Source organism: Myotis brandtii, unplaced genomic scaffold (genome assembly GCF_000412655.1).
Source record: "Myotis brandtii unplaced genomic scaffold, ASM41265v1 scaffold471, whole genome shotgun sequence".
NCBI lineage: Eukaryota > Metazoa > Chordata > Mammalia > Chiroptera > Vespertilionidae > Myotis > Myotis brandtii.
The window spans coordinates 3,094,121-3,117,392 of NW_005367989.1; the positions used below are offsets into that span (position 1 = coordinate 3,094,121).

The window sequence follows — 23,272 nt, forward strand, 5'->3', positions numbered from 1 at the left end:
AATATCTGTTTTGCAGATATATTGAGGCCTAGTCATAATGAGGTGAGGGTAACAGCCTTCCTGTCTCTATTTATAAGGGAACTATATAATTTATGATCCAAACTAGGAAACCTTAAAAAGTGAAAGGAGACATTAGTAATGATTATACTAGGAAGGACAACAAGCATAAAATCAGCCCTTGTGCCTGACTACCAGCTGTCCCCAGATCCCTCATCTCAGTCAGCTCACGTGCCTGACTACCACACCAGCTGTCCCCAGATCCCTCATCTCAGTCAGCTCACAGCTGATCAGCAACTGTTCTGTTAGGATGGTCTGAGACTTTAAAGAGCCATTCTGTGCTACCGAGCAAGATCCTTGAGCTTCAGAAAAAGCTAGTTGACCATGGTGATAGAGAGGAGTCTCCAATGACTTTCCCAGTTTGTAGAGCTAGACAAAACTGTCAGCAGGGAACCCTTGCTGTTTTGACAGCCTTGTCCTCAGTTCCACAAGGAAGGAGATAATCTCTCAAACAAACAAACAAACAAAAAAACCCCACACCCAATCTTTCTGGCTTTATCAGCTTCAAAGAAGGCTAAAGTATTCATTTGAACTTTTGGTTCTTGGGGCCTGTAAGTTAGCTAAGAGTGAAATGTGTGAGAGCTGTGTATAGCACCTCTGCTGGGTAACTAAACACATTGCAAAATTCACTATGTTGACACCCCAGGTTGAGTGGCACAAGACAATGACTTATAAAGGCCTGTCAATTTTTAATCTTTATGATATAATAAGTAATGCTTCATATAAGTGATGCTTTTATTAGCCCAGTAATAAAACGTAATCCTTTTGTTTGGTAAATGTTGGTGCAGTAGGTTAATGGCTCTAGATAGGCTATTATTATTTACTAGAGGCCCGATGCACGAAGATTCATGCAAGAATGGGCCTTCCTTCCCCTGGCTGCCAGTTCAGCCTTCACTCTGGCCCGGAGCCGCCTTTCTGCCTTCCCACACAGCCCAGAGGCCCGAAGCGGCCAGGGGGGTGCCGAAGGCCTGTGTCGTCGCCATGGCGACAATGCAAGCATCTGCCCTGCCCCAGCTGCTCGGTGCCTGTGTATGCAAATTAACCCACCATCTTTGTTTGGTTAATTTGCATACTCCTGATTGGCTGGTGGGTGTTGCAGAGGTATGGTCAATTTGCATCTTTCTCTTTTATTAGTGTAGATTGTTATTTAACCTTGATTGCATTCCAATAGTCTTGCTATTAATAAGACACATTCTGGCCCTGGCTGGTGTGGTGCAGTTGGTTGGGCATCTTCCTGTGCACCAAAAGGTTGCTGGTTCAATTCCTGGTTAGGGCACATGCTGTGGTTGTGGGCTCCATCCCTGGCAGGGGGCATGCAGGAAGCAGTTGATCATGTTTCATTCTCACATTGATTTTTCTCTCTCTCTCCCTTCCTCTTTCTCTAAAAAATCGATAAAAATGTAAAAATAAAATAATGGAAAAAGAAACATCTATTATATATTTAAAAAGTCCTCTATTAAAATGCAAATAAACTCTTGACTGTTAATAGTCCCATGGCTGAGATTAGCGTATTTAAAAACTCTTGACTGTATTAACTCTTGACTGTTAATAGTCCCATGGCTGAGATTAGCTCCCAAGGGAGCCTGGAATGCAGGTGTGAGGGCATCACCTGAACTGTTTGCCTCCAGTTTGCCCCACAGTGACCCACAGTAACGCTTTCACAGAGGTTCCAAAAACACTTGAAATCCTGAAGCTTTTTAGAAAAAGATTCTAATTATTAAATATATAACATATTCAAGATGATAGAATTTGCAAAAGAGCAACCATAGGTATTACTTTTTCTTGTATGATTTCACTCATTTGTTGTGGAGGATGATAACCATGTATCAAGGGGAGGGGAGTACTTAGCTCTTATTTCAAAATAAAATGATAATCATCAGGTTTTAGAAAAATTATAAGCAACCGTTTCAGTGCTATATTGACATTTTGAGTTATTAGCTTTTCATTATATTTAACTTCCTTGAAAATTTTATTTCAGTAGTGAAGATGAGGTTTTGATAGATGGGGTGAAGACTTGTTTTTGCCTTTGAAAAATGTGTTTTCTCTTTGGGCACTTAAATTTCTCATGGCAACATTGAGGATTTGGAGCAACCTGGGAGCACTCAGTTATAGTTTCAAGTATGAAGAGCAGAAGATAGCCCCTGTGAACATCAGAGTTCCTGTCCACTTATGGGAGCACAGTCAGTACTTTACGATGTAATTCAATTGCCTCACTTAATCTGGAAAATGCAGTTGAGTGTGAGACTCTTCCCCAGTCTAGGGGAATTCTCTGCAAAGCCAAACTGTTTTAAATGTGTACTGTTGACTCATGGAAGTATTAAAGTGAAAATGAAATGTCCAACCGACAGATTAGAAAGGTGTTGGAAGGCTTTAAGTGGATGATGGTTTATAAGGAGGTTAGAAAGATTTTGACGACTTGGAAAATATCCCAAGGGTAAGGAGATACCCCAAAATACAATTATGAATAACATTTCTATAGAAATTAATTTGGCTAATTTACATTAGGAAATCTTAGGTTGATGTAAGACTATTTCTACCTAGACTGTTGTCACCATTCCCATTTAGACATTCGTCTATTCAGCTTGCCTCTACCACATTCCATATGCCCACACATTCATCTTCCATCCAAGTATAATGGATCCAAAATGTATCACCAAACTAAGAAACAAAGAATTTCAACTCTGAGCTCATATCCTTCTGAGGACAAGTTTCTTAGTTCCTCTGAAAGAAAAATATGTTTATATTTGAAAGGATGTGGTGCTGTTATGGACAAGTCATTCAGTATAATCATTCATATTTCAGATCTTTTTATTAATAAAAGATGAAAGATTGAAAACAAAACAAAAAAGAGGAAAACAATAATGTGAAGTGTAAACTAAAAAAAATTTGTTGTGAATCCTCCCTTAACATAAAATCTCACTATTCTCCTGGCTCTAATATAAAGGTTTTAGCTTTTATTTTATTTTACTTGTGAAATTTATGCATGCCTCACTATTCTTCAATCTGTCTTCTTTTATGTTACCATAGCATGGAGAATTAGAATGCCAAATATATGCAGAGACCAAACTCACCCAATTTGAGATTCTAAAATACAGATTTTTTTAAAGTCCCAATAATGTTCAGAAGAAAGGAAATCTGGTTCTAGAACTAAAAAATAAAAACAACAAGAAACAAAACAAGTTTTCTGCCACTTTTCTACCACTTATTTCTTCTGTGCTTGCTTATAATATATGGTCAATATATAGTTTCACAATGGCATAACAAAAATTAGGAAAAATGGATAAACTGAATGGGAGATATTTTATTTCTATATCTTTTTCCATATCATGAACTTTGTTAGGGTTGAATTAATTTTTAAAAAATTATCAGCACTTAAAAAAGTGTTTGGCACATAAAAGTCAGTATTCCAAATATCTGAATGCATGAATATATCTTTTTTCATATCATGAACTTTGTTAGGGTTGAATTAATTAATTTTAAAAAAATTCTCAGCACTTAAAAAAGTGTTTGGTACATAAAAAGTCAGTATTCCAAATATCTGAATGCATGAATATATGAAAAGATGAGAATTAGTAAGAATGACTGAGACTAGGAAAGTATAGATGATAGGCAAGGGGATCCATAACTTTGCAACCCTTTACACACCTTCTCAATGTGAGTTGCTATACCAGGGAGGTTTGGGTCCTTCTGCTCTTCCTCCTACTATTCATCTTCAGAGAAAAATAAAGCACATTTGCTTCATTCTTGTTTTTGCCAATTGCCTGCTGCCTGGAGGTAATGACTCCTATTCCAAAAGAAAGCATATTCTCCTGTTTTGTTTTGCTTTGTTTTTGTTTTTCCCCAAGGGGACTGTTCTTCCTATATTTCATCACGATTACCTTGACCCTGATCTGAATCTGGTGGGTTCTCATAGTGATGACTCAGTAAAGATCATGAATCCAATATAATAAAAGGGTAATATGCAAATTGACCCTAACAGCAGAATGACTGGGAATGACTGGTCATTATGACACACACTGACCACCAGGGGGCAGACGCTCAATGCAGGAGCTGCCCCCTGGTGCTCAGTGTGCTCCCACAGGGGGAGCTCTGCTCAGCCACAAGCCAGGCTGCCAGCTGCCAGCACAGTGGTGGTGGCGGGAGCCTCTCGCACCTCCTCAGCACCGTTAAGGATGTCCGACTGCAGCTTAGACCTGCTCCACGCTGGCAAGTGGACATCCCCAATGGCTCCTGGGCTGCCAGAGGGATGTCTGACTGCCAGCTTAGGCCCAATCCCCAGGGAGCGGGCCTAAGCCAGCAGGTGGACATCTCCCAAGGGGTCCCAGACCGTGAGAGGGCACAGGCCAGTCTGAGGGACACCCCCGAGTGCACAAATTTTTGTGCACTGGGCCTCTAGTATATATATAATTACTGAACAGTTTTGTTCAAGCGTTCTCAGTGATCCATTTCCAGCTAAAACCCTCCCTCTGTTTTTTGGTTTTCTTCTATAGACTTTGTACTGTTGTATTAGTAAAGCATCAGGTCACATTTTGGGTTTTCTGTTCCATTGGAGAATTTTATGGCTGAGAGGATCACCTTGAATTCCTTGAGTTTAATACGGTTGCCAGCTATTTCTCTAACAACAGCCATGACATTTATTTTAATGCCTTTTTGTTCACATTTTATGCTTTTTTTTTTACAACTTTATTGTGGGATAATTGGCATACAGCAAACTGCACATATTTCAGGTGTACAGCTGGTTAAGTTTTGGCATGTATCCACAGGTAAGATCATCACCACGATTGAGAGAATTTACATCTGTCACCCCAAATTGTTGTTGGGTCTCTAGGCCCTTTTGTCTTCAGGGTCCTAGACCATCTGAGAGAAGTGAGGTAGAGGAGTGAACTTATTTTTTCTTAGGTATTCTCTCTGCCTCATTCCATTTCTGGGGTATTGTTATAATGTATAAAAGGAATTTTAGTTTTACAGTTTAAGATGATTTTATTACTTTCCTGTACAACACTGCTGAGGATTGCTTTTGCTTCTTCTCATGGCAGGGACGGCTACTTGTCCCCCAATATCCACCCCTTCTTTTTTCCTTGACAAGAGCTACCCTGAGTTTTAGCTGTTCAGACACACATCCTCTCAGTTAGCATCCACATTCCCGGTTTCCCTTGCAGTAAGGAGTGACCTGGTTCTGTCTAATACTAATAGAAGTAACGAGTGCAACCCCCAGCTGTTCTCTTGAAGGAAAGTAATGTATGGACATTTCCTTTCAGCCCTCTAACTGGCTAGACTGAATCTTAGACTATGAGATAGAAAGTTAACGGTGGCAACGCAGCAAACAGACCCAGACTTTCATACCAAACTGGTGTGTGAGAGAAAAATAACTTTCTTCTACAAGACACTGTTACATGGGGGTTTGGGGTTGTTGTATCCAAACCTACTAGTCTAATTCTAATTAGGACACTAATAGTTTATAAATAGGGAGGCCTTGGGCACAGTGGATAAGTGAACAAAACTCTTGCTTTGAGCCATCTTAGTACAATCATTATTTCTTCTAAAATAAACTCAAGAATAAAGAGTGGACTATTTGAAGTCATTTTGAATGAATGCCATTGAATCTCAGACATTTGTTTAGGAAAATGTTTTAGCAAGATTGGCAACTTGAATGTAGTTCCGTAAAAGTCTGTTCTCAAGAATTGTCGTTTGTACACATACCTGGGTAGATAGTCCAGCCTCGTTTATTTTATCCAGCACATTGCTATTCTGATTTCCCCAGGCCATTGCTGTGTTACCTTCACTATTGTGGCAATTAGAAACTTTTCTGGAATGACAACAAGGCTTGATCTGATATCTTTGAGTAAATAGCCCTGGCAAGATGCTTTGTCAGTTCTCTGCCAGGAAGGACCGAGTGTTAAATATGTCATCATTTTATACGTTTTATATGCAGAAAGTCTAATTGGATGTTCACTCAGTGCCACGGCTGTACAGATTTTCCTTGCTACCCAAACACCCCTCAACATTTGGAAGTCCTTTATTATAGTGGTAGATGTGATGTAATGAAGGTAGTTCTGGAAGGCTGTAACATAACCAACATTTACTGCTGCCGAATTGGAATATCAGGCTCAGCAGATGAACAGGTTGCCTAGCAACCGATACTGCAAGCTCCAGCGACTGCTCATGCCCACTGAGAGTGACAAGGGAGCCATCACAGGCTGCCTGTACCTTCCTATTTAGCAGTCTGACAGTGAGACCAAAGCCCCCAGGGCACAAGAGGGTGATTAAATATTAATATTGAAAGAGAAAATGTATCTATATATGTTTATAATATCCTATATGTAATATAGTGAGGAACTTTTCTTAGAGAAATTCCTACATTAATAGAGAGGGAAGGAGAAAGAGAGGGACAGAGAGGGAAAGGAGGAGTGAGAGAAAGAAAGAGAAAGAGTATGTGCTTAGAGAATGGAGGATCTGAAAACAAGAAAGAAAACGGACCTACTGCGGGCTTTGGCTTTCCATTTTATGTTGAACTGCAGTTGATTTTGGCTGAGAAGCATGACTAATACATGCATGAATAGGCATGTCCAAGGAAATTTATCTTAGATTGTAACAACCATGAAATGGCTTTTGAATACCTAAGCAGGCGAATCTATATGTTTCTGTGCACTGTTCTACATGCAGTCATACACAGCACGTGTTGTGCTCAAATTGTTGCTCCGTGCTGGCAGTCTGATTTAGCAGTGCCAGTTTTTGTCCCCTGGGAATAAGATTTTATTCTTTGTTATGGTCAAAATAACTAACTCCTATGAAGTATTCCTTTGCTACACTGTTTAACAGACAACAATTTATGTTCTGGAGTTGGTGAAATATGTAAACATGAAACACCATTCAAAATGTATCTCTTTAAAATAAATTCAGGGTCCTATTGTGCATGGAAATCCTTTTGTGAAATGTTTAAGCAAGGAATTGAAACCTCTCTTGTTTTAGGGGAAAGAAAGGATCCATTTTAAGATCCCTCACATTTTGAAGGAAAATTAGTAATTATAACCTCTGTCTCATATCAAATAAAAGTAAATTTGTATTTTCCTATAAATTTCATCTAGAAATTAATAGTTTTATCCTCATGAATATAAAACATGTGGCCCAGCTACTGAAAATAGATATACCTTCTGAACCAACAGGAATTCACTAGTACAAATTTACCATAGAATAAGCTCCTGATATATAGAAGCATATGGGTTTGAGGACTCTCAATACAAAATTGATTATAGGAGCAAAACCTCATAACTTAAATGTCATTAATAGGGTGCTAGTGATGTAAATTATTGTATAAACATAAAACATAAGACTAGGGACTATTATAAATAAGGATATGGATGTTCTTTTCTGCAGGAAATATAGCCAACATATATTGTTAAGTAGATAAAATTTGAAGAATATAAAGAAAAATCCAGAATACATATTTACATATGGATACAAGCTTTTACAGTGGTTACTTCTGGAGAAAATGTTTAGGGTATACTGGGAGGTGAGGTAGGGAGGGTATTTTCGTGTTTAACATCAGCTCTTTAGCTTAAAAAAATCACAAACATATTACTTTATTAAAATATGTATTTTTTTATTGATTTCAAAGAGAAAGGGAGAGGGAGAGCGAGATAGAAACATCAATGATGACAGAGAATCATTGATAATCTGCCTCCTGCAGACCCCACACTGGGGATGGAGCCCACAACCTGGGCATGTGCCCTGACAGGGAATTTAACCGTGACCTCCTGGTTCATAGGTTGATGCTCAACCACTGAGCAATACCAGCTGGGTAGATGTATTACTTATATAATAAAAATGTTAAAAGGCATATTGCTTAATACCAATGCTATGAAATATGTTATTTCATGTCTACTTTTTTTAAAAATATATTTTATTGATTTTTTACAGAGAGGAAGGGAGAGAGATAGAGAGCTAGAAACATCGATGATAGAGAAACATCGACCAGCTGCCTCCTGCACGTCTCCCACTGGGGATGTGCCTGCAACCCAGGTACATGCCCTTGACCGGAATCGAACCCGGGACCCTTCAGTCCGCAGGCCAACGCTCTATCCACTGAGCCAAACCGGTTTTTGCTTCATGTCTACTTTATGCAGATATGTGCAAACTGAAAAAAAATTCATATTATGTTAACACCACATCTTTAGAGTCATCTGTCTTCAATAATTCTATTAGGGAAAAGATTATAGATGGTGTCCCTAGGTCTTCCTTGGGTCTTATGTGTGTTTCTAGGGTCTTAAGTAAATTAACTCATAAACTTTCTGATTACAGGCAATTATCCTTTGAAAAGTATTTAGAAGAGTCAGGGGATTAAGGAGCAAATGTAACACTGATCTTTCTTTCTTCAGAGCCCCAAAGCCAATGATATAATTATCTTCTATTAAGTCTATTTCATTCTCCAGTAAAATAGTGAAGCAAATATTAATCAAGTGAAACTATAGGCCTTGTATCATTTCTTATGCAAAGAATATTTATGCAAAAATTTGTAGAACAAACATTCTATTTGGGGTAAATATGTGTCTGCTTTGGGTGACGTCTTCCATCTGACCACTCCCCTGGAAACAGCTTATGTGCTTATTAGAGGAAAATGGTGACTAAGTTACAGGGAAGTTTAAGGGAATAGACCCACTTTATGATGAGCATCTAACCCTGGTTTGAAATGAGACAGTTCAAATGCAATCAAGTTTGGGTTTATAATGACATCAAGAGGGGTCTGGCTTCTGGTTACCAAGTTTCTAAAAGGAAGGTTAAAACACAGAGGCTTCCTAAAGAAAATATAGTAGACAACATGTGGAAGGCCTGAAGGAGAAACATGCATTACTGAAGAACTTGCACCTGAGCAATACTGGACAAGCATACCGCCTTTGAGGAATGGATTCAATTCAGCCTTCTGTTTCCTAGTCAAATGATCTGTTTTGTTTTGTTTGCCTCAGCCATCTCAGACTTGATATTTCTAGATATACTCACCTTAAGGCAAACCCTTTTGCCACGTTGCATATACCAAGTAGCCCTGGGTGTCTCTTGCCAGACAGCTTACTAAGCACAGAGCTAAATTCAAATGAATCATTACTCATCTTGGGCTCTTCCTTTCCCCTCTTTCCTCACCATGTCTCTGAATGGTGCAGCTCATCTTAGTAATGGTGCAACTCATCTTAGTAACAGCAGGAAATAAGAAGATAAAATGTTTGTACATGGTTGTTTCATTTCTGTGCTTGCTATTAAGAAGTTGAACTTTAAAATAGTAGTGATGTAAGGCACTTTGGCCTACGTTTGACTAAATCACAGAAGCTGGGTTCTGTCTCCTCCGTTCTCATCATTCACCTTACACTTCCCAGCGCTGCAGATTTGGACCAAAACCTTGACCTGTGGCTGGTTGGCTAACCTCTGAGTTTGCTCAAATTCCACATCATTAGTATGGGGATACAATTTACAACATTGTTGAACTGCTTTGAGAATTCAATAATCATTCCTTGGTAATGTGTCTTAGGATAGACATTGGGCAACTGTATTTTCTCCTCCTTCCTTGAGAGAATTATTTTTTTCCAAAGAAAGAAACACAAGCTAAGCAAAGGTATTTTGTACTATCTTGACTCATTTTGAAATACTGATGTTGGTTATTTTACCATGTTTATAATTGGCTCCGTATAACCAGCTCTTACATAGCCAATGTTGGCTCCTCCTTCTGTGAATATCTCGCCTTCTCCAGGCCAGGCAAGCCTCCTGACTCCCACTCTCTGAGCACGTGCCACTTAACTTTTCCTGTGCTTTTGTTTATATAATTTTACTGCCCAGAATGACCATCTCCTTTTTTTTAATCAACTGATCCAACTTACTCATATTTATTTATTTATTTAGGCAACCAATCAATGTTTCTCTATTACATTGGTGTTTCTCTCTCTCCCTTCCTCTCTCTAAATCAATAAACAGCTTGACCGGTGTGGCTCAGTGGTTGAGCATAGACCTATGAACCAGGAAGTTGATTTCAGTTTGATCCCAGTTCGGGTACGTGCCCAGGTTGCGAGCTCATTCCACAGTAGGGGGCATGCAGGAGGCAGCAATAAATGATTCTCTCTCATCGTTGATGTTTCTATCTCTCTCTCCCTTCCTCTCTGAAATCAATCTCTATATATATGTGTATATATATATATCATATATATATATATATACATATATATATATATATGATCTATTGTTGAAAATATTACATAATGTCCCCCGTTTTTCCCCATTGACCCCTTATAGCCCACCCCCGCCCCTCGCCCCACAACTTATTCACTTTTAAAGGTCCAGGTCAGGTTCCACCTCTTCCATAAATACTTCTTTGATGACTACAACTGACAGCAAAGTCTCCATTTCCCATACTTCTATAGCAGAAAAGAGCAGGGCTGAACTTGCCTCTCATTCGGGTTCATTTGCCACAGTACTACCAGAGTTTGTTTGGTATAGCCTCCTCAGTTTAGCCACACACAAACCACTGTGTCCAGAAATCACTAGGCCCATCTTATAATTCCAGGTCTTTGTCACTTTTATCTAGTTTATTAAAAAAAACTCGTTCAAAATTTTAATGACAACTTCTCTGTGGATGCCTTTCTCACCCTCCTCAGCCTAGTTCTTCTCCTATGTTCTCATTGTCCTGTGACACTGTTCATATCGCTGCTATGGCACTTGCCTCATGATACCATGACATTTTATCTGACTATACATCTGTCTCTTAGATTATAATGTAAGCCCCTCATGGGTAGGGGCTGTGTCTCATTCTTTTTTTTTTATCCCTGGGGCTTGGAACTTCGAATATGTCTCATAAGAGTAGAGTAAATGATTTGTTTGTCAGAATTCTCTAATTGTGTTATGTACTCAACTCATCTCTCTGAAAGATCCTTAAATCCTAAACTTCCACAACTACTATAGTATCTAGCACATAGTAGGTGTTCAATAAACACTTGTTGGTGTGCTATCAATTACTACCATCTAGTGTTGGGTATTCATAGAAGCTAATCAGTGGTTACTTGTTAGTCTCCATTTGAGTGCACAGGACAGAAGACTCTAGAAGGGACTTTTTTGTATTTGATTACATTATTCATATGCCTTGGCCTACAGGAGCTAGCAGCATGGAGGGGCCTGGCTTTTTTAGTTTCTCTGCAATCACATTTTTGCTTTAACTTGTTGATGCAAAGAAAGAAGTCCTGGTCTGTGGTTCAATATGTTTTATTTAACAAGTAGATAAAATAACATCTGAATATAAAGCGGTAAAGGCTACTTAGAAATTGCTAACTATTTACCACGTATTTTTAAGGATTTCACATAATGTATGATTTTCCAAAAGTAGTCAAAAGTTATTATCTAATTGAAAATCTATGAGAGAGAATAAAAAAAAAATATCCTAAGATCTATTATGAGTTTTAGGAATACCTTTAGGCATTTTTTTTTAAAATTTGGACAGGGGTTTACCTCACAAACAAACTCACATTTCTTTGCAGTATCCAGGTTGCCCTGTGTAAAATCACCATGTCAATCAATGTGAAATGAATGAGTGCATAATGTAGTTTAAATATTTCACTATGGTCCTACTACTAGAACCCAAAGTGGATTATCTTGAGCATAAAAGATCTATATTAAGCCAAATGCCACTGTAGACTGCTTGTTCCAAAGCTATCAGTACTTTCTGGCTACCAGTAGCTATGACCTTCCTTTTATGCATGCTTTACTGTACTAACTGATTTCTTGCCTCCACATAGGTCTAGAAATTTTGCTTATAAACATGAAATGTTACTCTGTTTCAGTTATTACTGGTGTGTAAAAACCAAACCAAACTTAGTGGTTTGAAACAGCCATCATTTAATTATGGTCAGAGGTTCTGTGGACCAGGGATTTGAATGGGGCACAGCGGGGGTGGCCTGTCTCTGCTCCGCAATGCCTGGAACCTCAGGTGGGAGGACTCAAAGGTTGGGGATGACTTGATGGCCAAGCACCGGCTCATCTGGAGGCCCCTTCACTCAGTGTCTCCATGGTGACTCAAAGAAAGAACCAAAACTGGCAACCAGTGCGCCAAAAACATGACCTCTCCATGTGGCTTGGCTTCACAGCATGGTAGCTTCAGGGTGGTCCGACCCAAGTAGTGGCTCAGGCTCTAAGCATAAGCATTCTGGCAAATGAGCAGCTCACATTACCTTTTACGACCTGCCTCAGATGTCACACAGTGTTAACTCCACCGACCCTACTGACAGTGTATCAAACTATTGGCACTATTGAGGCAGACACAAGCCTCCAGATTCCAGGGGTAGGGACTCTACCTCTCAGTTGAGGAATACCAAAGAATTTTGAGATTTTGTTTTAAAATCACCACATTCTCATTTACAGAAACACATTAATACACCATGTTGGCCTTGGAAAGCCTCTGAACATAAAAAAATATTATTCATAACCAGACCACTGAAGACATATACTTGAGCATCTGCTCTTTGCCCACTCCTATATGAAGACCTGCCATGCATGATCTCTACTTAGAGTATTTTATTTTTTTAATTTTATTTTACTACAGTTGACACTCAATATTATTTTATATTAGTTTCAGGGACACAGCACAGTCATTAGACAATCATATACTTTACAGAGTGATCCCCCAATATTTCAAGTACCCACCTGGCACCACACATATTAGCTATAGTATTTTCAGCTAATTAGACTCATAGAAAAACAAACAGTAGAGAAGGTAGAGTATATTGGAAAGTAGGGGCCATTTAGTTTAACCTTCAACCAAATGCAGAGTCCTGTCTAGACCACACTGACTGTGATCAACTAGATTACCCTCAAATACTTCCACCACAGGGAACTTACTAGTTTGTGGGAAGAATTATTGTATTTGTTCAAAACTCAAACACTTTATTTGTCTTTCATTATATTGATACTTATTTCTTTTAAGCTTTGGTCCTAATTTTGCCCATTATTGCAATGTAGAATAAATATAATATCCTACCACATGACATTTTTTTAATGGTTGAAGAAAGCTAACATATTTCTTGTGAGTTTTCCATGGGTTAATGATCTTCAGAGCTTCAAAGTTCCAGTCAAACATCTGAATTTCAGGGCCTTTATGTTCCCAACTGACTTTCTCTGGGTACTCTCTGGTTTGTCACTGTTCTTTTGAAAATGTATTCCCAAACTAATTAACATTCCACATTTGAGCTGGTTAGTGAACAATCAACTACAGCTGAAAATTAACTCCTTCGATCTAGACAATATATTTCTATTAATGCAACTGAATGTTGCATTTGCTATTTAAATCAGTCATATCTTACAACTGGTTTAGCATTGCTCATGCTAGACAGTCTTGCCTAGTGATTGACTGTGAGGCCTCAGAGTCAGATAGGATTTGTTTCAAATCTTGGTTCCATCATTTCTACCCTAGACTAAACACTCTGTGCCTCAGTTTCCTCATCTGTAAAATGAGGATGCAAATAGTATTGCTTTGAGCATAAAAATAATGAAACTGCATATAAAATATTTAGCATCATATTTTGAAAAATCTATAGGCAGTAAATATTACCTATTTTATTCAACTAAATTTAATACACACAAATTGCTATTAGCTCAGCCTACTCTTCTCCCACAATACCTGAACTTATACAGTGTTTTGAACATGAAGTGCACACCTTCAAATTATCCTTAAATATTCCATTGTGTTAGCTTGAAATTCGAATCTACTGATATATGTTTTTTATTATTCTGAGTTTTACTATCTTGGGCATTTTCCCTGTTTTGTGTCATCTGCTGAGTTGTTTGATGTGCCTCTCTGTCTTTATCAAGCCACTGATAAAATATTGAATATGATGGAACATAGGCCAAAGAAGTAAGTCACTGGAAATCCCTTTTCTCTTCCTTTCCTCCTTCCCCCACACTGCTCCTCACCCTCCTAATGATACTTCTGGAATGTTTTGTCCAACCATCAATATCCTCACCAAATGGCCTAGCCTTAGACCTACACTATTTTCCCCCGGTACTGAATACCCTGCACTCCAAATAGTCCTAGTACATTGCAGTCACTCAAAAAAGAATGAAGCCAACATTGCGATCAAATGGGTATGAAAACACAAAGGAGACAACTATTAGTTTGGTCTCCAGGAATCAGGAAAGACTTCTCAGAGGTGGTAATATCTGAGCTGGGCCTGAGAATCAGTAGCGCTATTATTAATGTTGACAGTGTTTATAAAGACAATAATAATATAGTAATTCCAGGCCCGAGGGAAAGCCCTGTGCTGTAGCTCTGAAGGAGTAACTGTTTGTTGTTTTTTAAAAACTTAGCCTTTGGTGATTAGAGGGTGTATGTGCGTGTGATTTTTCTCTGCAAAAAGAGGGTCAGAGGGAGAGGAGGATGTGAAAGAGAGGTTGGGGGATAAGGCTGGAAAAGTAGAACTCAATTCTTAAGGGCTTTGAAATATTTTGTTAAAGAGCTGGCTTTTGTCTAGTGAGCAGAAATGAACCATAGAAAGTTTTCTGAAGTGTGGCTATGAAATAGATTTTTGTTTTAGAAAGTTAACTGCAGACAAGGATAGATAGGGGACTTAACTAGGCTAGAGGCAGAGGGAAAAGAGATAATGGAATCAACTGATACAAGAGAACTTTTGAGGTGGAGACGATAGGACTTGGGGGCTGATGGAAATGAGGAGGGGGAAGTGGGCAGAGAAGAACGGCTAACTCCAAGGCATCTAGCTTGATTAGAAGGGACGGATGAAAATGAGGGAACCACTGAGCAAGTAAGAGAACAGTGCCGGGAAAGACAAGGTTTCCATCCTGTTCCCTTGTGAGTTTGTGACAGATAGAAAAGCAGTCAGGAGTTCAGAATGGGGAAGGTGTACTTATGGGCATGGAACCGAATGAGCCTTGTAAAGGCAGCATTCTGGAACCTGTACTGTTTATCTGGCTCGCTCATTCTTGGCAGCAGAATCTTAACTGCAGGTATTAGGAGATGTCTACCTTATCCAGATGTCTTCACCTATAAAAATATCCATAGGTGGTCTTTCTTCAGGATTTTAAGGAAATAATTGAAGAATGAGTTGAAAAATAACACAGTCAACACTAGGAAATTAGCACTAAATATAGTTAAGTCCAACCCAATCATGCAGAATCTCTAAAAATAATAAACAGTGGCACTCAGCTACACCCAGGTCTAGATGTTTTTCATTATTAAACTCGTGAAAATCTTCAGTCAGATGTGGTGAAGTTGATTTTCATTTTCCTCCTAGTTCCGGGTCCTAGTCTATATTCTGTGTTGTTTTTGTCCCATTCCAGAAAGTGCTGCCCATAATTCTGTGTGTAATTGCTCAAATTTCAGTTTTAGAACACAGCCATTATTATGGGATTCAGAGGTCCTTCATTTTATGCTTTATACTAGGTATATGCTCTCAGCTATGAACCCTGGAATTACTTTGTTTCCCATTTGATTGGTCTGTTCCCCTACCTTCAGTTTGGCTACTTTCTTTTGCCCTTGGGTGCTGCTTTGTATTCAGTTCCAAAGGGGAGGAAGAAAGACAGAAAAGTTGAGAAATACTGTGTAGAGAATTAAGAAAGTATTTCCTCTTTTTTTCACAGGCAGTTTAACTTCCCAATTGTGTCCAAATTGGAAAGAGATACCCCCACTGGCTTGATATTTGCACACTATAAAGCTTCCAGCAGAATCGTAAGAAAATGTTTCACTATCTTTTGTACTTCTGGGGTACTTCTTGCTGGCTCCCCTTGGAGAGTAGTAGTTAAAGCCATGAATGTCTATGAGATATCCTGGTGAGGTGAATGAAGAGCCAGCAGAGAGAGACTTGACAGAATCCTGATAAATGGCAAACTCTTTATCAAGCAAAATATCTATTTCTTTAGGGGTTTTATCTGGGGATTTTTCTTGATCCTTCATTTGAGAGATATTCTTTGTCTTCTCATTTTTGTTTGACTCTGTTTGTTTATAAGAAGTCGACAAAACAGTTTTGGAAAGGAGGCCTGCGGTAGAATTGGGCTTTGTGTAGATGGTATGTGCTGGGTGGTTTGGGCAGGTAGGAGCCAAGCACCTGGCGAGAAGGTGCCTGAAGCATCTGGGGCACTGGCGCACGGGCCTACCCAGCTGTAGTGACTACAAGTGGGAGCCAGGTGTCTGTCCTAATGCCCTGTTGATCCTGCTCCCTTTGTCCAGGGCTGAGAGGGGCTTGGGCGATGTGTCTGAGGACCCACCGCGGAGACCTTGCAGGCAGGCTAGCGCACCTGAAAGGAGCTCTTCCTGCCTGGGGATGGGGGTAGGGGGGTGGTGTGTGTGTGTGTGTGTGTGTGTGTGTGTGTGTGTGTGTGTGTGTGTGTATGTGTGTGTAAACCATGGCGCCCACCAGCTCCTCTGACCCTGGAGAATGCCCACAGATCCCAGGAAGTCCTCGTGTCTCTCCAGTCTTCTCCATATAGTCTCTCGTTTGTTGCATAGAAAGTGGTCCCATATAGAGCCGCCCTGTGCTGCTCTAAGTGCCAGCTGGTTGGGCAGCAGTGGAGCCGCGCTTGCGCTCCAGGTGCCTGGCGCACTGCCTGCTGGGAGGAGCGTGCTCTGCAGGGAGGCCGGTGGGTGTGCTGACGCCCTGCCCTTCCGCTTGCTCTCCTGTCTGGAGGCCGAAGGCTCCAAGCAATGTCCTGTGTAGCTGTGAAGGCCCCTGCAGGTAGGCCAACGCTGCCCCCCAATAGAGCCCTGCAGGCCTAGCAAAGTGGGGGATGTAACAAGGCTCCTAGCCCTGGAGCAGGCCCGCAGCTGCCAGATGGCCCCTCGGTTCCCTCTCTTTTCTGTTCTGTCTCCTTCTCTTGTTTGTCAGAAGTGGTTCACTCAGCGCTCAGCTTAGGCCCAGAGGGCCCCTCGGTTCCCTCTCTTCTCTGTTCCGTCTCCTCTTGTTTGTCAGAAGTGGTTCACTCAGCGCTCAGCTGTTTTGCAGAGGTAATCATTACCTACATGAGCAGGTATTTGGACCTCCCGGAGTGATGTTTTCAAAGGGTGAGAACGCTTCACTCTCCTGTGTAAAATACTTAAGAGCTTCCCCACTTTCTCTTGGGAAAAAGACAGTTTATAACATTACCTACAAGGCTCCATTTGGGGTAGCCACAGCTAAGATTCAAACTCTTCCAAGCTCTCATCCTTTTCAGCACAGGCCCCATCCTGTCCTCTCACCGCAAGGCCTTTGCACCTGCTAATCTCTTACCCTCTGTTTTTCACCCACATAACACCTTCACTATCCTTCATTTTCAGATTGCTGCCCAGTCTTCACTATTTATGGACATGCTTCTGAAATTTGCAACCAAGTCACCTCCTTTTATACACTCTCAAGGCACTGTGCCCTAACACCTCTCTTCTTCATAACATTTATTTTAGGAATTCCTGATTAACAGCAGTCTCCACCACAAGACTGCAGGCTCCACAGGTCTGGGACCATATTTGTTTTCACCATTGTGTCCCCAGCTGTCAGAACAGCTCTTGGCACACAGGAGACATTCAGGAACTATTTGTGGATTGAATGAACAGCTATAATCAGTCCTCTAGGACTGTTGTTCTTTTTTGGATGGCAAGCATGAAATTAAAGCAAATCTCCTAAACCTGATGAGGCACCATTGCCAGTGTGTGTTGGGGCTTTGTGTGTACCTGTGAGCAACAGCACTCGTGGCTTCTACTTGTCCACAGGCAGTTGGTGATAAATAGTGCTAACTATCACCCAAATTTTAAAGCTTGTTGTGCCCTTTCTGTGTCCTTTAACTGCCTCTGTTTCTGTCCCCTTTTGCTCTCTGCTCTCAAACTCTTTTCCTTCTTTTAAAACAGGAAAACACCCGACACCAGATATTTACACTTATTTTCATCACGAGTCTCCACCTTCTGTGCCGTCTTCTCACCTAGGAACTGATCTTTGACCTTCTCACCTAGGGTCTTCTCATTTTTAGTATCTGTCTTCTTCAATTAGAACGGATATGGGTCTGAGAGTGGTCATTTCACATTTCTTTGCCTCCATTTTTCTAAGCTTTGCTCTAGTAGGGAATGGGGATCTTGCTGGTCTAGAGCTGCTGGAAACACATCCTCAGGGCATGTGGAGGGTGAGAAGAACTGGTCCTGTTTTCACTGACTTCAACTAGGATTCAGCCTAGCGAAGCCATTGGGAAAGGTTTGTGCAGGATTTTTTTCTGCACAAGAACACTTGGACAAGTAGGTGGAGGTGACTGAAATCTAGTGCGTGGCCTGCTTGCCAAGCCATTTAGGGTGGCATGCCTCCACCCGAAGAAGGGGTGTCCTTTTCTAATTTGTACAAAATCACCCCGAGAGACAGAAGCAATGCTGTAGACGCTGTCCTATTCTCCCTTGGGGCTTCCAGCAATGCCCTCTCATCTAGCCTTGTCCTCTCTGCCTTTCTCAAACTCCTCTTGATTCTTTCCCTCTGCTTCCCTTCTGTCCTCCTCTCATAACTCAAATTCATATTTTATATTGTCTACTAATTTTGACATTTATTTATATTTCTTTCCATAAATGTGCCTTTAATTTTTTAAAGTTATACATACATAAGTTGAAAAGTCAACTGGTTCTACAAGGCTTCTTAGGAGAAATAGCAGGCCTTTCCTTGTTACACTTGACCATTTTCTGCTCTTCATTCAAACATATGCAACACATATGTACTGAGCATCTTTTATGTGCCACAAACTTCTCTAGGTGCTAGGGATACGTTAGTGCATAAAATAGACAAAAATTCCTGCCTTCATGGGACTTCTATTCGCGTAGGGAGGCACAGACAAAAAAACAATACATATAATAAACAAGTAACTTAGGTGGTATGTGCAACTGTTGTAGGAACTGTGGTGGAAAAACAGGTCAACGGGAGGGAAATCAGAGCATGGGCAGGAGGTTCAGAAAGAATTCTAAGACAAGCCTCACTGAAAAAAACCTGAGGGAGTGAAAGTTTATCTGTGCAGATATCTGGGTAAAGTGTGCTCCAGGCAGGTCAGACAGCCCAGAACAAGGAAGCAGGCAGCGATGCCTGCTGTACACAAGGTAACCTTAGCAGCCACTGTGCCTGGAACAGAATCAGCAAAAGGTAGAGGAAGAGATGAGAACAGATAGGTAAGGAAGGAGTAAATCGTGTAGAGATTGCAAATAAGGACAACTTATAATTCTTAGAGTAGGTTTTTTATTATTTAGCATATAATGTAAAATAGTATTGTTAATTTTAATTTTAAAGTTTTAAGTGATTGTTTCCTTACTTCCCATTTTAGATGACAAGGTTTAACTTTTTTTACCCACCTATGCCCACCATCAGCATAAATTTCACCCCCTCCTCTTTTCCCAATGTAGTTATAATTTTATTTAGATCTACATCAATGATTCCATTATTATAATCATGTAAATGCTATTCACAGTTGATTTGTATAGTATACTTTCCCTTTATCATTTGATTTTTATGTGGTGCCTAGACCTTGAAGGTCACCAAGATCCTTTCAGGAGGTCCACAAAGTAAAAAATGGGGTGATATTTACACATTAAAGCAGCAGTGACAAAAAAATTCTGGTGAATTTTAGTGCAAAGTAGGTAGCTCAGTTGGTTAGAATGTCATCCCAATACACCAAGGTTGCGGGTGTGGACACATGCAAGAATCAACCAATGGATGCATAAGTAAGTGGAACAACGAATCAATGTCTCTCCCTCTCAAATCAATAAATTTAAAAAAGTTGTTGGTATGTGCACATGCAAGAATCAACCAATGGATGCATAAGTAAGTAGAACAACGAATCAATGTCTCTCTCAAATCAATAAATTTAAAAAAGTTGTTGGTATGTGCAGGTATCTGGGTAAAGTGTGCTCTAGGCAGGTCAGACATCCCAGAACAAGGAAGCAGGCAGCAATGCCTGCTGTATACAAGTTGTTGTTTTTTTAATTAAAAGAAAAAAAAAGCAGAGCCACCAAAATTTATTAAAGTCATTGTGTTGTTCCTCACTGCAAGGCATTCTCAGTAAAACAAACAAACAAACAAACAAACAAAAACAGAAACAAAAAGCAAAACAGCACAAGGGCAGGTTCATATAAAATGGCATGAATGAATCAGTTAATAAAACAATTGCAAAATGTTTTAAATCTCAGCTTGTGAGTAGGTGTCCTTTAGTATTGTGTATGATGAGTAAGTACACATAAAGTACTGCCTACTTAAGTATGTAGCTGTCTTCAGAAAACCCACTTTGCAATTGAGTTCCCAACTGAAGGAGCTACTTGTTTTGTGGAGCAACATCTTTACTTGGAAGAACACAGTAGAAATAAGCACTCCTTGAGTATTTGGGAGATATGTTCTTGAAACTGAACAAAGTGAACCTGCCACTTTAAGAAAACCAACTGACAATATTTGTTGTCAGTGATAAAATGTGAGTTTCTAATGAAAATTCAAATTTTGAAAGACTTGAGTTTGCCACCATGAGCTTTATAGTGTCCCAACACTTCTGATGAGATTGGTGGTGTATAAATGAATGTGATTCTTTGCTATTTTATAAATGAAATGTTTTAACATTTGGAAGATTTGAAGAACTCAACCAATATTTTCCAAATAATCCAAGTATGATATTACAAAATTGCACAGAGTATAGGTCCATTAAAGTACAAGATAGAACAATGTACTTTAATGTAAGAGAATATGAAGTTTATTGATATGGTTTTAGATTTGACATTGCAACTAACTTTTAAGATACTCTTAACGCTGAGTTTTAATATAGTATCAAAAAGGGATATATAGAATTACCTATAAAGATTATTAAAAGACTTCTCCCTTTTCCATTAACATATGTGTAGAATCTGATTTTCTTCATATACTTCAACCAAAACAACATACCACAAAACATTGAATGCAGACGCAAGTATGAGAATCAAGCTCTCTTCCAATCAGCCAGGCATTCAAGAGATCTGCAAAATATGTAGAACAATGCTATTTTTCTCACTAAATCTTATTTGGTTTTTGAAAATGGATTATTTTTTTCCTAAAATATGTTATTTACATTAACAGGTTAGGTTTATTATTGTTATTTTAAATTAAATATGATTTAAAATTAGCATTTTAAGTTTCTAAATTTCTAGTATGCAGATTTCAAGTATTTTAATAAAGAAAAGATTTTGGGGGCAATCAGTAATTTTTAAGAATGTATAGATGTTTTGAGCACAAGAAAAATTGGAGAACCACTGTTGTGCAGGACACCCGGGGAAGACTGGCCCCTCTTCACTGTCCTGTAGCACTCTCCCTCCACACCCTGAGAACTGTGCAGAACACATCTGCTCTCTTTTGATGATGCACAAAGGAAGGTGTACTTTAAGATCCTTTAGGCATAGGCAGAACTTTTTGATTATTAAAAAAACCTGAAAACGATTTGTGGCTATGGACTGGTGAATAATGACGGAAGTCCACACCCCTCTTGGCAACCAAAGCCACAGGTGTTCTATATGGCTTCATAGACATCAGACACCCAAAACATAGGCATGTGTTGGCTATGCAGCTAAAGCAAAGCAGGAGTTTGAACCACTTTGCCAGAAACATTTTTTTTATTTTAATCATCCTTTAATGTTTTCTTAAATATCTTCCCTGCTGAAATACATGATAATTCAGAAGCAATTTTATCAGCATGTTTTCCTTGTTGTGTTTTTTCAAAATGTGAATGATGATAAGGAGAGGAGGGGTATGTACTATGGACAGTTTTGCTCTAAAGTAAGTTTTGAAGCTAGCATTTTGAGCTTTAAGTAAAATGTTTATGTTGTTTTTGAAATATATGTGCGGCCACACGATCATAACATTGTGCTGAAACCATCTCTAGAAAGCTCTAACTTCTATTAATTTCGAGTGTAGAGCATAATGATTATACATTTATATAAATTTTGAAGTGAGCCCCCATTAACTCTAATACCCATATAACACCATACATTATTACACTGTTATCGACTGAATTCCCTCTGCTGTATTTATATCCCATGACTTTTGTAATTAGCAATTTGTACTTCTTAATCCCTTCACCTTTTCACTCAGCCCCCTGACCCTTCTCCCATCTGGCAACCATCAGTTTGTTCTCTATGAGTTTTGTTTCTGTTTTGTTTATATATTTTGTTTTGTACATTCCACATATTAGTCAAATCATATGGTATTTGTCTTTCTCTGTCTAACTTATTTCACTTAGCATAATACCCTTTAGGCCCATCCATATTATCCCAAATGGTAAGATTTCATTCTTTATTATGGCAAGGTAATATTCCATTGTATATACTAGTATGAACCACCTTTTCTTTATCTGATCATCTATTGATGGACACTTAAGTTGCTGCCACATCTTGGCTATAATAAATAATGCTGCAGTGAACACAGGGGTACATATACCGTTTCAAATTAGTGTTTTGGATTTCTTCAGATAAATATCCAGAAGTGGAATAGCTGGGTCATATGATAGTTCTTTTTAAATTTTTTTTGAGGAACCTCTATACTGTTTTCCATAGTGACTACACAAATTTGCAGTCTTACCAGCATTGCACAGGGGTTCCCTTTTGTCCACATCCTCATAAATACTTGTTAATTGTTGACTGGCTAGTGTGGGTCAGTGGTTGAGCATTGGAATTCACAGTTGGATTCCCAGTTAAGGCACATCCTTGGGTTGCAGGTTCTATCCCCACTAGGGGGGCAGGAGGAAGCAGACCAATGATTCTCTCTCATCATTGATGTTTCTCTCTCTCCCTTTCCCTTCCTCCATCTGAAATCAATAAAAAATGTATTAAAAAGAAAACTTGTTGATTTATTGATGACTAGTGGCCAGTTGCACGAAGATTTGCGCAATAGGACTTCCTTCCCCTGGCTGCCAGCACCGGTTTTCCTCAGGTACCTGGGACCCAGGTCCCCAGCCCCTCCTTGAGTGGAGGCCTTGAGCCGGAGGCCTTGAGCGAAGCCCAGGGCGGGGCTGGAGGCCTAGGTGGCCCCCGGTGACCCAGGCCCCCAACCCCTCCTGGAGCGGAGCCCAGGGCCGGCGGGAAGCTTGGCTTCCTCTGTCGCTGGGAGCAACCCAAGCCTCCTGCTCGCTCCAGCTTCGTGACCGCCACCATCTTCAGTCATCTTTAGTCTTCGCTCTGCGCCTGTGTATGCAAATTAACCACCATCTTTGTTGGGCTAATTTGCATAGTCACTCTGATTGGCTGGTGGGT

At 39.7% G+C, this 23,272-nt stretch overlaps 1 long non-coding RNA gene across 5 annotated transcripts in view; it reads left to right on the plus strand.

Moving 5' to 3' along the window:
• The first annotated feature begins 16,643 nt into the window (after window positions 1-16,643).
• LOC102260227 overlaps window positions 16,644-23,272 on the plus strand; it is a 95,391-nt gene continuing 88,762 nt past the window's right edge. For all 5 annotated transcript variants that reach the window (XR_001363984.1, XR_001363986.1, XR_314156.2 and 2 more), the window contains exon 1: window positions 16,644-16,760. This is a non-coding gene — a long non-coding RNA (uncharacterized LOC102260227). The remainder of the gene's footprint in view (window positions 16,761-23,272) is intronic.